This window comes from Hyperoodon ampullatus (genome assembly GCF_949752795.1).
Source record: "Hyperoodon ampullatus genome assembly, chromosome: 10".
Taxonomy (NCBI): domain Eukaryota; kingdom Metazoa; phylum Chordata; class Mammalia; order Artiodactyla; family Ziphiidae; genus Hyperoodon; species Hyperoodon ampullatus.
The window spans coordinates 60,302,607-60,318,437 of record NC_136923.1 but is presented as its reverse complement, the minus strand read 5'-3'; the positions used below and the strand labels follow the sequence as shown (position 1 = coordinate 60,318,437).

Here is a 15,831-nt window from a genome sequence, read left to right as displayed (position 1 = left end):
CCCAATTTCATTCTTCTTTCTTACTCAGTTCTAGTTTTACATAGTTCCATTTAAGAAGCTTCAGTAAATTTTTGTTCCCTTGAATTTCTCTCTTTTTATAGCTTATGTTTTTCAAAATTTTTAAATTTACTGTTTAGATACAATTTCAATATACAAGAAAAATGTTTTTGCTCATTGTACAATATTAGGAGAACATTTTAATCCTCCCTGCTCTTCAAGCATGAAGCCTTACTTTTTTCTAGAATCTTTTCCAAACCTCTCCAACTGGATATGATCTCATTTAAGTTCTTCTTTTGCCCTAGGGAACTCTATTTTTACATTCCTTTTTCAATTATTTTTCTTTATTCCTTAGCATATCTCTGGATAAATGTGACATAGTCAACTATTAAGTGAAAGAAAGCCTTGTTTAGGCATAGGTTTGAAAAATACATCAACTTTACATTTGGTCAGATTCTCAGAAGAAGCACACTCAAAAATGCACACTCAAAAGTGGTGGTTGACAGGAGATTATTGAAGGGGATGTTTACAAATTGTGGTCCGTGTTAAGGGAAGCTAAAAAGGAATGGTGAGATGTCCAGGGATAGTAACAGTGAGGAGCCTTGCTACTCCAAAGACTAAAGGGCTAAGGAAAGAGACATTCAGCTACAGAGGAGCCACCAGACAGGAGCTGTGTCCAATAACAGAGGAACAGAGTCACTGCCAAACCAATGCACAGCAAGGAGGAAGCCAGGAAAATAAGCACTCCAGTTTCTCTGTCCTACCCTCCAGTTACTTGAGTTGTCTCTTATTGACCAAATCTAACCAGATGCCAAGGGGAAGGAGCGTGGAGACACCAGGCTCCACAGAGAAGCTTAGGGGCACAGCACAGGATAGAGAAGGAGAGGCAGGGGATCTGAATGGACACGTGCAGAACATCCCAAACAATAGGTAATGGACAGCATCTCAGTACAGGTTATTGCAACAAAGTATAACCATCAAGTCACTACTTAAGGTTTATTCCATACTTGATTGAGAGAAACAATATCTTGGATGCTACATTACAGGGCTTTTGGCTCAGTTATATATCTATAAAATCTATATGCTATCTCTAAATTAATGCCCATAATTACAAAGACCATATTTTCTTGAACCCTCATGCCAATAGAATAAATGTCCTTGAAATGTCCTTTGATATTATTCCACCAGAGCCTGGGTTTGTTACTTAACAACTCCATGCCAGCACTGCCTGTAAAATAGCACTTCCTCAGAGGTTTGGCCTAAAAATTAAATAAGATAATTAATATAAAGCATTTAGCATGCCTACAGGATTTCTAATTCTTATTCTGGTGATTATTGATTTAAATAAAGCCATCCCTTTTTGCATGTTCCTTTTTTCTATTCAGCATTCAACTTTGGCACTTTAACATTTGCATATTCAAGTGGGAAACCTTTACAAGCTAGTAATAAACCAATATAAGAAAATATAATCACACAAAGTAATTAAGGAAAAATGTAAAATTATATGCATTTTAGTCTTATCAATTTAGGAATTTTTATCCTTATTTATTTTTTTCCATTTTTTATTGAAATATAATTGATGTTCAATATTTTATAAGTTACAGGTATACAATACAGTGATGCACAATTTTTAAAGGTTATATTCCATTTATAGTTGTTATAAAATATTGGCTGTATTCCCTGTGTTGTACAATATATCCTTGTAGCTTATTTTATACATAGTCGTTTGCACCTCTTAATCCCCTACCCCTATATTTCCCCTCCTACCTTCCCTCTCCCCACGGGTAACCACTGGTTCATTCTCTATATCTGTGAGTCTGCTTCTTTTTTGTTATATTCACTAGTTTGTTGTATTGTTTAGATTCCACATATAAGTGATGTCATACAATATTTGCCTTTCTCTGTCTGACTTACTTCACTTAGCATAACACCCTCCAAGTCCATCCATGTTGCTGCAAGTGGCAAAATGTCATTCTTTTGAGTAGTATTCCACTGCATATATATATATATATATATATATATATATGGCACATCTTCTTTATCCATTCATCTGTTGATGGGCACTTGGGTTGCTTCCATATCTTGGATATTGTAAATAATCCTGCTAAGAACGTTGGGGTGCATGTATCCTTTCAAATTAGTGTTTTAGTTTTTTTTTTTTTTAATATATGCCAAGGAGTGGAATTCCTGAGTCATATGATGTTTCTATTTTTAGGTTTTTTGAGAAAACTCAATACTGTTTTCCAAAGTGGCTGCACCAATTTACATTCCCACCAGCAGTGTACACTGGTTCCCTTTTCTCCATATTTTCACCAACATTTGTTATTTGTATTCTTCTAGATGATGGCCATTCTGACAGTTGTGAGGTGATATCTCATTGCAGTTTTGATTTGCATTTCCCTGATGATTAGTGATGTTAAGCATCTCTTATGGGCCTGTTGGTCATCTGCATTTCCTCTTTGGAAAAATATCTACTCAGTTCTTCTGTCCATTTTTAATTGGGTTCTTTGTTTTTTTGATATTGAGGTGTATGAGCTGTTCATATATGCTGGATATTTAACCCCTTATTGGTCATATCATTTGCAAATATTTTCACCTGTTCAGTAGGTTGTCTCTTCATTTTGTTTATCATTTCCTTTGCTGTGCAAAAGCTTTTAAGTTTAATGAGATCTCATTTGTTTATTTTTGCTTTTATTTCATTTGCTTTAGGAGATGGATCCAAAAACATACTGCTGTAATTTATGTGAAAGAGTGTTCTGCCTATGCTTTCCTCTAGGAGTTTCATGGTTTCTGGTCTTAAACTTAGGTCTTTAATTCATTTTGAATTTATTTTTGTATATGGTGTTAGAGAATGTTTTAAGTTCATTCATTTACATGTAGTTGTCCAGTTTTCCCAGCACCACTTATTGAAGAGTAAGGCCATCCTTTTTTTTTTTTTAAGTTTAATTTTATTTTTTTCTGCTTTATAACAAATTTAATCAGTTACACATATACATATGTTCCCATATCCCCTCCCTTTTGCGTCTCCCTCCCACCCTCCCTATCCCACCCCTCCAGGCGGTCACAAAGCACCGAACTGATCTCCCTGTGCTATGCGGCTGCTTCCCACTAGCTATCTACCTTACGTTTGGTAGTGTATATATGTCCATGCCTCTCTCTCACTTTGTCACAGCTTACCCTTCCCCCTCCCCATATCCTCAAGTCCATTCTCTAGTAGGTCTGTGTCTTTATTCCTGTCTTACCCCTATGTTCTTCATGACATTTTTTTCTTAAATTCCATATATATGTGTCAGCATACAGTATTTGTCTTTCTCTTTCTGACTTACTTCACTCTGTATGACAGACTCTAGGTCCATCCACCTCATTACAAATAGCTCATGGTCATATTCTACATGAATGGTTAATGGGTTAATCTGTAAATCATAGTATATCAAATTTATTAAAATATCCACCTTTTATTTAAAACATGAGAGAAAAAACATAGCACACTAAATAAAAGTATTGTGAAACATATATCCTTACACAGGAAAACCCAAGATATAATTCCTTCACAGTGGACAGACTGTTCTGGATTGTAGTGAATCACTGCTTGTGCTTATTTGTTCATGATTTAAAGCAATTATGTTCAGATATGCTGGGCAGAATTTTACTGCAGACTTTGCCACATGGATTATCATCCTCTAGCAAGTCAGTTGAGAATGCAGTTTGCCTATGGAAAAGTAAGATATGATGATAAAGATTTTGAGAAGAAATTGGTTAAAAATTATAGCTGGCTTTTTCTCTATGAGCTCGTCTCTCAACAATGACATACAAAAATGTATGCAAATGCAAAATGCATTTTGCATTAGTAGCAAATGCAAAAAATATTGACCACTTCTAAAGTATATCATTTGCCATTTTGCATCAAAGCACTTTAAAACCTTTTAACACCATGGAAGTAGAAACTAAAGTACATTAAATATACTTTCTGTGGTATAATTTTCTTCAGAATATTAGATCTTAGGTATAGAATAATTATTACATCTCATGCACACTTTCATGAATTTAGTAAATTTTCTTTTCAATTCCTGTCATGACTTCTATGGTATTAATGATAACAAAGAAATGATCCTTTTTTTGTTTCCTCTGATAAAGAGTAAATTATAAATTAAGATACTTTTTTTTAAAGTCAAATAATCATCAGTTTTAATCTTTGTTTTGGAGAAAATTGTTAAAAATTCTCCACTTACCTAGGGATAAAATCATATTTGTGGGTTTTAAAACTTGGTAATTTAAATAATCAAAACCACTTTACATGTTTAATAATATAAATATGTTCTAAATCTCTGATAAACCTGTGAACCTTTGATAAATATGTTAAGAAATTTGGTAAAAGAAACCACACACATACTCCTCAAAATAATATTTTTTATAACATTGTTCATTACTTGTATATTATTTTATTATTATCATAATTGGATTCAAAAGCATGGTCAGAAATTTCTAAACTTCAGTCACTTGGAATTCACATTTAGGCTGCTTTATGTTCATAAAATATGCCAAGGCATTATGTGGTCAGAGTGAATTGCAAAACTGCTGTAGACTACTTTAGGTGATTTTACAAAGAAGGCATCATGCAAATATTCTTCCAGCATTTACTGAGTCATTTTGCTGAAAACAAACAAACAAAAAAATGCCATTGTAATTATGTTAGACATGTATTTTTCAAATCTATGGTCAAATGCTTTATCCTTTATGTTGTAAAAGTATTGATACTTAGAGAAACAAACATTTTATTATTTTTTTTTAGTCAGAGGAGACACTATACCTATTGATATTGTACCTCCCTCATGTATTCCATTTGTACCTCAATCTTACATTGCTTTGCGACATATTATTTCTCTTGCTAGATTATCACTTATTCACTCAACAATTCATTTCTTCCTTCAATTTATTTAATAGAGTACCTACTATGTTTTGAGCTGCCAGACATCAATTTAGTCAATTAGGACAGTTCTGAAGGTAACTGAGTCAAACTGAAGGCAACAATCATGTCTGTATGGTGTTTAAAGGGGAAGAACAAAGAAGCTGGGATTACTCATCATCTTGTGACTTTTCTGTTTCATTTATTTACTTATTTATTTATGACTGCGTTGAGTTTTCGTTGCTCTGCGTGGGCTTTCTCTAGTTGTGGCGAGCGGGGGATACTCTTCCTTGTGTTGTGCGGACTTCTCATTGTGGTGGCTTCTCTTTGTTGTGGAGCATGAGCTCTAGGTGCGTGGGCTTCAGTAGTTGTGGTACTCAGGCCCAGTCGTTGTGGTTCAGAGACTCTAGAGTGCAGGCTCAGTGGTTGTGGCACACTGGCTTACCTGCTCCGAGGCAGGTGGGATCTTCCTGGCCAGGGCTTGAACTGGTGTCCCCTGCATTGGCAGGCGGATTCTTAACCACTGTGCCACCAGCGAAGTCCCATCGGTTTCATTTCTTAATCTCAGTTTCAAGAGTCAGTATGTCTCTGGTATATGATTCTCTGGCCAGATGGTCCGTGGCCTGGGGGTCTGTGAGCTCATCTTGCCCCAGAGAAGCAACCCGAGTTTGCATATTAATGATGAAATGTGATGATACAACAGCAATTTTAGTCACCTGATGCTGGATGATTAGTGGTCAGTGAGCACAGGACTGAGGTCAGAGGGGACAAGCAAGGGAATAAAGTTTTGGATGGAGATTAATCACAAACTCAGTAAGGGAACTCAGTTTTAGGGGGACTCCTTTTAGGGTACATCAACCCTGAGAAGTCTGCTCACAGCACCCAATACTTTAGCTAATGTTGATCAAAGTGATGGTATTTAATGAGCAAATGAAAAAAAATTAACTTTTTTCTCCACTCTGCTACTGAATTAATATCTAACCTTAGGAATTAAGGCATATCCTTTTAGGATGGTTGGACTTATGTTGTATACAATAAAATACTAAACAATACAATAGGTGATTTTTAGGCAGCCTAAACCTTGAAAAAACTAGATACCAACCCAGAAACTGAAAAGCAGTTGGCTATTTAACTATGTTTAAGTTGAAAATAAATGTATAATTAGAATGGAAAGTAAGCTCCATAGGGTCAAGGAACTCTGTTTTTTGCCCTTCTCCATTCCTTGTGCCTGGCACATAGTAGATGCTCAATAAATTCTTCTTGAATGATTATGTCCTAATCAAATATAAGCTCATATACTGACGTCATGACATTGTGTGGAGAGGAAGAAGACTTGTAAAGAACAAACATCACTATTTTGGACATGTAAATGCAGTTTTTAAGAGACATATGTGACACTTTCAGGATTCTATACAATGGCACAACTGTGGTTTATTTAAAGGTTTTTAAAATTCTGAAATATAAGAATATAGCAAGTATTAAGCTGTTATTTTTGTGACTATTTAAAAGGCCAAAGAAGTATCTGTTAAGCAATTAAATGTGCAAAAATTTGGATGAAAGAAGAATTATGTACCTACGTGTCACTGTGCTGAGAAAACATTTAGTCATCATGACTCTATGGCAGTCTCATCTGTGTGGTGCTCTAGAAACAGTTTTTATTGGCAGTTGTACACACTGAACAAATTAGGGTTTGGGTTTGAATCGTAGTAGTAATTATGATTAGGGTTATTAATGTTGATACTTTTCACTAAATAATAGAGTTTTAAATGTATCTTTTCAAATAAAAATACCTTGAGCTTGGGGAAGGTGCCCTTAGAGTTGTATAAATATGGCAAAGATGGGCTCAGGAGACATTTCCAGACACTCCACACAGGATGAAAAACATTTAAAACATGACCAAATGCACTTTAGTTGCCTATGAAAGGAGACTATGATTTGCACATACAAGTGCTCAAACATATTGAAGGATTATTTATAGCAGAACCAATGGGACATTAATTGTGTGTGTTTACATTTTAAAAATTCATGTTCAGTTTTTATCAGCATGTTCTCAAGTTTTTTGCCATTTCTATAAAACCCCAACCATTATGTAAACTATGGTGTGACTTTAACATACATCATGTTATTTTGAAACTTGAGGCAAATATTGATTATGCACAAGGTAAACCCCACCAACACATATTAAAGGACCCACATGTTTATAATTGATATAGATGGATTCTTTTTCTCTAGCTGTGTATGCTTCCTTCAAATTCAAGTACTTCCTTCTGAAATGGAATTGTTTCATCTTATGACAAGCAAGAGTAATTGAATATGAAAGAGAATGTATACATGTATATATTATCTTTCATATTCTTTTCCGTTATGGTTTATCACAGGATTTTGAATATAGTTCCCTGTGCTCTACAGTAGGACCTTATTGTTTATCCATTCTATAATACCGGATTGCATTTGCTAATCCCAAACTCCCACTCTTACCCTCTACCCCTTGGCAACCACCAGTCTATTCTCTATGTCTCTGATTCTGTTTCTGTTTCATTAATAGGTTCATTTGTGTCGTATTTTAGATTCCACATATAAGTGATATCATATGGTATTTGTCTTTCTCTTTCTGACTTACTCCACTTAGTATGATAATCTCTAGTTGCATCCATGTTGCTGCAAATGGCATTAATTCTGTCTTTTTTATGGCTGAGTAGTATTCCATTTTACATATGCACCCCATCTTCTTTATCCATTCATCTGTTGATGGACATTTATTTTGTTTCCAAATGTCTTGGCTATTGTGAATAGTGCTGCTATGAACATAGGGGTGCATATATCTTTTTGAATTATAGTTTTGTCTGGATTTGCACAGGGGTGGGATTGCTGGATCATATGGTAATTTTATTTTTAGTTTTCTGTGGAACCTCCATACTGTTTTCCAGAGTGGCTGCACCAATTTACATTCCCACCAACAGTACAGGAGGGTCACCTTTTCTCCACACCCTCTCCAGCATTTGCTGTTTGTAGACTTTTTAACGACGGCCATTCTGAATGGTGTTATGTGGTACTTCATTGTAGTTTTGATTTGCATTTCTCTAACAATTAGCGATGTTGAGCATCTTTTCATGTGTCTATTGGACATCTGTATTTCTTCTTTGGAGAAATGTCTCTTTAGGTCTTCTGCCCATTTATTGATTGGGTTGTTTGTTTTGTTGTTGTTGTTGTTTACTCATATGAGCTGTTTGTATATTTTGGAAATTAAACCTTTGTCAGTTGCATCATTTGCAAATATTTTCTCCCATTCTTTAGGTTGTCTTTTCACTTTGTTTATGGTTTCTTTTGCTTTGCAGAAGCTTGTAAGTTAATTAGGCCACATTAGTTTATTTTTAGTTTTATTTCTATTGCCTTGGGAGACTGACATAAGAAACCATTTGTACTATTTATGTCAGAGAATGTTATGCCTATATTCTCTTCTAAAAGTTTTATGGTGCCATGTCTTATGTTTAAGTCTTTAAGCCATTTTGAGTTTATTTTTGTATATGGTGAGAGGGTGTGTTCTAACTTCATTGATTTACATGCAGCTGTCCAACTTTCCCAACACCACTTGCTGAAGAGACTTTTTCCCTTTGCATATTCTTGCCTCCTTTGTCAAAGATTAATTGACCGTAGGTGTGTGGGTTTCTTTCTGGGATCTCTATTCTGTTCCATTGATCTGTATGTCTGTTTCTGTGCCAAAACCACACTGTTTTGATTACTGTAGCTTTGTAGTATTGTCTGAAGACTGTAATGGCTATGTCTCCTGCTTTGTTTTTTTTCTTCAGGATTGCCTTAGCAATTCTGGGTCTTTTATTGTTCCATACGAACTTTAGGATTATTTGTTCTAGTTCTGTGAAAAAGGTCATGGGTAATTTGATAAGGATCATATTAAATCATATTAAATCTTTGGGTAGTATGGTCATTTTAACAATATTAATTCTTCTAATCCAAGAGCATGTCATATATTTTCGTTTCTTTGAATCATCTTCAGTTTCCATTATTAATGTTTTTTAGTTCTCAGTGTATAAGTCTTTCACTTCCTTGGGGAGGTTTATTCCTAACTATTTTATTTTTTTGTGTTGCAATTTTAAAAGGTACTCTTTTTTACATTCCCTTTCTGATATTTCATTGTTAGTGTAAATAAATGCAACTGATTTCTGTATGTTAACCTTGTATCCTGCTACCTTGCTGAATTCATTTATCAGTTCTAGTAGTTTTTGTATGGAGCCTTTATGGTTTTCTATATATAGTATCATACCATTTCATATAATGACAATTTTACCTCTTCCCTTCCAATTTGGATACCTTTTATTTGTTTTTCTTGTCTGATAAATAAGACTGACAAGCCTCTGGCCAGGCTCACCAAGAAGAAAAGAGAGAGAACACAAACAAAATAAGAAATGAAAAAGGAGACATAACAACTGATAACACAGAATTACCAAAAAATAAGGGAATACTGTGAACAATTATATATATATAATTATATATTGGCATATATATATTATATGCCAACAAATTTGACAATCTAGAAGAAATGGACAAGTTGCCAGAAACATACAGCCCAACAAAATTGAATCAAGAAGAAATAGATAATTTGAACAGAACAATCACTAGAACTGAAATAGAATCTGTAATTTTAAAAATCCCTACAAACAAAAGTCTAAGACCAGATGGCTTCACAGATGAATTATACCAAACATACAAAGAAGAACTTATACTGATCCTTCTCAAACTCTTCCAGAAAGTTGAATTGGAGGGAACACTGCCAAGGACATTCTATGAATCCACCATCATCCTGATACCAAAACCAGAAAAACAAAGACAACCAAAAAAGAAAATTACAGGCCAATATCTTTGATGACTATAGATGGAAAAATTCTCAACAAAATATTAACAAACCAAATCCAACAACACATAAAAAAAGGTCATACACCATGACCAAGTGTTATTCATCCCAAGTTCACAATGACAGTTCAACATATGCAGATCAATAAATGTGATACACCACATTAACAAAAGAAAAGTCAAAAACCACATGATCATCTCAATAGATGCAGAAAAACATTTTACAGAATTCAACGTCCATTCATGACAAAAACTCTTACCAAAGTGGGGATAGAGGGAACATATCTCAAAATAGTAAAAGCTATTTATGACAAACCCACAGCCAATATAATACTTAATGGTGAAAAGTTGAAAGCCTTTCTGCTAAAATCTGGAACAAGACAAGGATGCCCACTCTCACCACTTCTATAAAACATTCTTATTTTTCTTCCCTATATTCTTGAATACTCATCATTGTCTATTTTGTTAAATTGAAAGTAGTTTTCTCTTATAGAGTACTCTGTAAATTCCAAATGGTGTTATTTAATTCTACAGACATAGCTTGATATTTTTATGATTGAATAAATCTCTATTCCCTTGATTACCAATGTTCTTTGATGATTGCTGTGGTGAGTACCTGAAATGTTGTCTTTTCCTATCTATTTATACAAGAAGGCTATTTTTTGATCTGCAACTGTGGTCTCTCTTTGTGCAGTCTGCCCCGAATTGCTTTACATTTTTTTAACAGCAGCAAGCACAGGGATGGACTAGTAAACACTGATTTAATGTTGAGTTCCCAAAGCGCGGAACAGCAGCTCTGTGAAGTCTTACCAGTTAAGAAAAGGATTCATCCCCAAATCAGGATTAGGATGGAGATAAAAATAGTGTTCAGGTATGAACAGATGAGGACAAGAGGAATTTGAGAATCAGGAGGTGAGGGCGTTCAAGTCCAGCTGTGTCCTATGAAAGAAGAAGAAGGAGCAGGGGTGGCATCAGGAGACTCTTCACAAGTGGCCAGATGGTCAACACTGCCCTTTGTCACAAAGCAGGTATAGACATGGTGCCCACAAAGGAGAAAACTAGATAAGGTTCAACACCTCTCTTAGTTGAGAAGGAATGGAGTTGCTGGAATTAGTTTATAAACAGGTGACTAGAAAAATGCCACCTGTTAACAGGTTTATTTCATCCAAGTATTTGTCAGATATTATTAATCATGAGGAAATATATTAATAATAAGGAAAGAGCAAATGGGAGTCTATAGATAAGACATTCTAGGGTATCCTGGTTGAATTGGTAAATTTTGAAATATGTATGCCCAATATTATTAAATTTATATTTACCTGATTTAAAACTGTTCTTGGATTCACTCTGTTAAAAATGTTCCTAAAATATTTTTCTTAAAGTGTCCCTAGTTTTATGATAAACATTTGATTTGCCCCAAATTATGTTTTGTCACTTTACAAACTCACTGAAATATGTTCTTTCTATTAATTTTACTTGACACAGTTTAAATTTTTGCTTTTGGAAAAAAATTAAAAATCTGATTAAAATGCTCAAAAAATTTTGAATATAAAATTATTACAAAACAACAGCTTAATGACTTCAACATTAATCATACATGAATATTACGTACACAAATTTAATTTTCTTAAAACACATGTGGATAAAATACTTTGAAATTATTTGAAGATATTTAACATACTGAAAACACTCTATTGAGTGTTCACTCTATTGAGTCTTAAGAATCTAGAGATTCCCAAGTTACCAACTTGTGGCTAAATATTGAAGGCACTGTTGTGTAGTTCTTGAGTTATTTTCTGTGTACAAAAGAGATTTGCTCTAACGAAAAGGTTAGGACCAACCATTGTCAGCGAACTGATCATTCACCTGTCATGATTATCTCACTTGGCTTTCTTTGAAGGGGGACTGCACATAGACTGAAAGCAGAGGAATGGCACTGTCTTGTCAGAACACAAATTTTCTACTGGCTATTTTCAGAACTAATCTAAAAATAAATTTCCAAAACCTAAGCACAAGTTCAAAAATATGTGATCAGCTTCACGATTACTTCTGATGTGTTAAAATCTCAAACAGAAATGGTGTCCAGTCTTTCCTGAAAACAAGTCCACTTGAGCGAGGAAGAGGGAGAGAGGTGGGCTGGCAGTGTTCTTTGTGGGAGTTTGGAGGGAGGCGCCCTGGTTGTGGTGTAGGCAGCCCCTTCTTGCCACCCCACGTGCATGAGCTATGAGCTCCTCCACGTGGGGGACTCAGCAGGGTGTGCTTGGTACATGGTGAACATTCAAAGTGGTTAATTATAGCAAGTAATAGAGATCAATAGTTATAACAATATAATACATAATAAATACAAAAAACAAAATATTAACAATATAAAAATAATAAAAGAATTAAGGATTACCAAAGTCAAACTTCACTAGAGGTGTCAGGTACAATTACAATCTACCGAAACAATAATAATGTAATAATAACAGCCTATATTTGTCTAGCTCTTATTGTGCATGTATTATTATTTTTATTATCTCTACTTACAGATAAGAAAAATGAAGCTTAGGGGAATGTAAGCAATATAGCCAAATTGGTACAGCTAGTGAATTTACAAACCCATGAAATCAGGCTTCAGAACCACGCTCATAAGAATTGTGCTCTACATATTCACTGATGTTGGGGCATTTTCACTTATCCAAATAATAGTTGTGTATTAAAAAAATGCCCTCTGAGCCATTCCCCAGTGTTGGCTCTAAAAACTCCAGATATTAGGGAAGAGATGAAATCACTTCAGGAAATTTCAACTATTATTAAAAAAATAAAATACTTTATTTTCCAAAAGCAAATGGTAAATTGCACATTTATAAATTATAAAAACACATTAAAAGAATAACTGATGGCTTTAAAAAGTTACATAATTAATGTTAATCAAGAAACATATTTTCTGTTAATTTGTGAAATTAAATCTCTGATTATACAACATATTCATTCTGTTGGATGTTTGTATTCTATTCCCAAAAGTAGAGTTTGTGAAAGAATTAAAGGTGATGTCTCTCTTACAGCTTCAGCACAATTTGGTTTCAAATTGGACATTGGTTAAAAATAAAGCTACTGTATTGAAATAGATGTTGAAAAATATGTCACAATAATCAAGGCAGAGGACAAACTTCTGAGAGTTGGGACTATGTATATATTTTGTCAATAACCTGTCTTCAGCCAAGACTGCCTAAAATGCTACCTCTTCCTTTCAGAGTCATAAACATCCCAATGGAGACATCAGTTTGAGTGCTTTGGTATTTTTGAATTTGAAGTTTTACTACTACCTGCAAAAGGACAAGAAGGTTCTGAAACAGAGTACTAGAAGTTCAATCAAATTTTACTCAACTGGATTGCTCTATTTGCTTTCTTTTAAAAGTTTTACAATAGTCAACGTATTCAAAGTATATGTATAATTTTCGAGTAGAGTGTGAAAAAATAAAATGAACACTCATGAACCTCTAAGGTACAGTCTAAAATATTACCTATTGCTTTGACACGACCTGTTTGTTTCCCTTTGATCACGTTCCCTACTATCCATTCCCAGAGTTATTAAGATCTTGAATTTTGTGTTTATTATTATACCTGTTATTTAAAAATTGGATGTACTACTCATGCATATATTCATAATTAAAATATTGTTGAACTTTGCTTGTTGAGTTTTATAAAAAGTGTCATATGTCTAGAGCTTGAATTTTTCACTCAAAGTTTTATTTCTAGAACTTGTTCATGAGATTTCATATAGTTATGGGTAATTTATGTTCACTGCTGTAAATATTCCACTATGGGTATGTGGCAATGTACTTATTCATTTGTATCAGTCATGGTTCTGATGGGAAAATGGAATCCACTCTCTACATAAGAGTTATAATGTGTAATTCAGGACTGACATGACTCTTGGAAGACGGGGGAAGGGACATTAGGAAGGCTGCCACTAGGCGACGTGAAGATCTGAGCCCCACGCCTTCAAGGACCTGGGACTGGGCCTGTGGAGTGGTCTGTGGGGCTGCCGTATCAACAGAGTAGGACTCATGTGGAGGTCAGTAAGCAGCCGTGTCTGACCGCCGTGATTTGCCAGGAGTAATGGCCTGCAGTTCATGTTCACCTTCTAAATCTCATGCAACCTTCTGTCACTGGCAGAATCCAGCACCAAAGGAAGCACATCATAAGGAGTCCTGTGCACGTGTCTGAGGTATGGACACGTGTTGGTGTGGTGTCCAGGTGAGGGCACACCACCACTGAATTGATGTTTTTCCCCAGTTATTTTTGTTCCTACAAGCCTGAGACTTTGAACATTCTTGTACACATGCTAAGATTTCTCTAGAGAATATACCTGAGAATGGGTATGTGAGGCATAGGTTAAATGCATTTACAGATTTACAGGATGATGCCAGCAGGGTTGTACTTACTCACAGTCCTACAAGCAGTGTATATTAGTCTCTGTGGCTCCACATACTGGTCAGTGTTTGGTTTCTGACTTCTTATTTCTACCACCATAGTGTGTGTAAAATGGGATCTCACTGTGGTCTTAATTTGATTTTTGTTTAACTGTTAATAAGGTTGAATATTCACTTTTTCTTTGGCCGTTCTCTTCCTTCTTCATGATTATACCTATTATCTTTTGTTTGTCTTTTCCTTACAGTTTTATACTTGGGATTGTAAACTAATGATTTATTCTTAACATATAATGTAAATAGTCTCCAAATTTGTGACTTATATTTTTTGCTTTTCTTATGGTATATTTTAATGAACAGATATTCTTAATTTAATCAAGATTTTATTTTACTCTTAGCATATTTTTACATCTTGTTTTAGAACTCTTAGACATTATTTCCTTATAATTTCTCCTATGAGGAAATTCTAAAATTTGCCTTTCAGACCTAAGTCTATAATCCATCTGTATTTATTTATTTTTGCTATGGTGTACAAAGCAATTTCACTGTTCTTATTATGGAGAGGCTGTTATGCTCTACATTAGACAGTTCCTTCTTTCCTTAGTATATTAATTTTCTACTGTTGCTGTAACAATTACCACAAACTTAGTGACTTAAACCACAACAGAGTTGTGTACAATCTCCCAAGAGTGAACCAGGAAGAATGCAATGGTAAATGAGATTGTTTCCTTAATTTCTCTTTCTGATATTTCATTGTTAGTGTATAGAAATGCGAAGATTTCTGTATATTAATTTTGTTATCCTTTAACTTTACAGAATTCATTGATGAACTCTAGTAGTTTTCTGGTGGCATCTTTAGGATTTTCTATGTATAGTATCATGTCATCTGGAAACAGTGACAGTTTTACTTTTTCCTTTACAATTTGGATTCTTTCTATTTCCTTTTCTTCTCTGGTTGCTGTAGCTGGGACTTCAAAAACTAGGTTGAATAAAAGTGGTGAGAGTGGGCATCCTGATCTTAGAGGGAATGATTTAAGCTTTTCACCTTTAAATATGATGTTATTAGGTGTGGGTTTGTCATATATGGCCTTTATTATGTATGTGGCACCTTTGTTGAAAATCAGTTTGACCATCTAAGCATGGTCTTTCTGAACTTTATATTGTTCTGTTTACCTTACTTGCCAATAGATATGGCAATCCACACTCCAGTACAGCACTAAATAGCTGTGGTAAGAACAGGTATCTTTACTTTATCCTGGATTTAGGGGGAAAGCATTTAATCTTTTACCATTAAATGTAATTTATTTCTTACTCTGGGATCACGGGTTTAAAAAATAGAATAACTCTGATTTAGAAGACAGTTACCTAATTTTACTTTTCTCTGTTTCATGTGTCCAACATAGTTTTTAGTGCAATTTAAGCCTTTTGTATTTTTAAAATTAATGAGTGAGTGATTGCCTGAGCAATTTGGTGTGGTGCTGTTCCTTTAGTGGCTGGCAACATACTCTCATAACTGCTTTTAGTTTCCTTGTTTTTAACCATATTTTAGGATTATTAAATAAATTAGATAGGTCCCCCCACCTCCAGAATTTTCCATTTAGGCAAACGGTTTTGTACATATACTCTATCTAGCATTTTAAACTTTTCTGTATG

The 15,831-nt window shown here is 34.5% G+C and overlaps 1 protein-coding gene across 1 annotated transcript in view; it reads left to right on the top strand.

Annotated features, from left to right (window-relative positions):
- Window positions 1–15,831, top strand: part of KHDRBS2 (KH RNA binding domain containing, signal transduction associated 2) — a gene marked incomplete at both ends in the record, with an annotated part of 653,704 nt that overhangs the window by 204,429 nt on the left and 433,444 nt on the right. The window lies entirely within an intron of this gene.